This window comes from Meleagris gallopavo, chromosome 1, assembly GCF_000146605.3.
Source record: "Meleagris gallopavo isolate NT-WF06-2002-E0010 breed Aviagen turkey brand Nicholas breeding stock chromosome 1, Turkey_5.1, whole genome shotgun sequence".
Lineage (NCBI taxonomy): Eukaryota > Metazoa > Chordata > Aves > Galliformes > Phasianidae > Meleagris > Meleagris gallopavo.
The window spans coordinates 154,313,591-154,314,078 of NC_015011.2; positions in this window are offsets into that span (position 1 = coordinate 154,313,591).

A 488-nucleotide genomic window follows, 5' to 3' on the forward strand; every position below is an offset into this window, starting at 1 on the left:
TTTTCTCCTAAGACATACTGACTTCCTTTTTTCTTACTTACTTTACTTTTCTTAGAAGCTTCCAACAGAATAGTTTTGGAGATTATTTTCTTTCCCTTTTTTCCTCTCACAGTGCTGTTAAATTTTAAATTTGACACACAACTTATCTCTTTTCACTTAACATTTAATAAATCTTTGTTTCTGAATCAAAACATTACACATTGTAGAGTCATAAAGTAAACTTTGAGGAGATAAAAATTCAGGCCTGAAATAATTATATAACATAATAATGTAACTGAAGATGTAGCAGAAAAGGAAGATATAATAGATATTTAACAGCACTATCACTTCCCTTACATGGGTATAAGCCTTACACGTTATATTTACAGTACCCTGTATTTCACAAGCTGGTGTTCTGCAAATTCAAGATTATCCAGTAGGACAATGCCACTCATTTTGAAGGTACTCTTCAAATGTCCCTCTTGGGTTTGACTTCTTTTTTTTTTTTT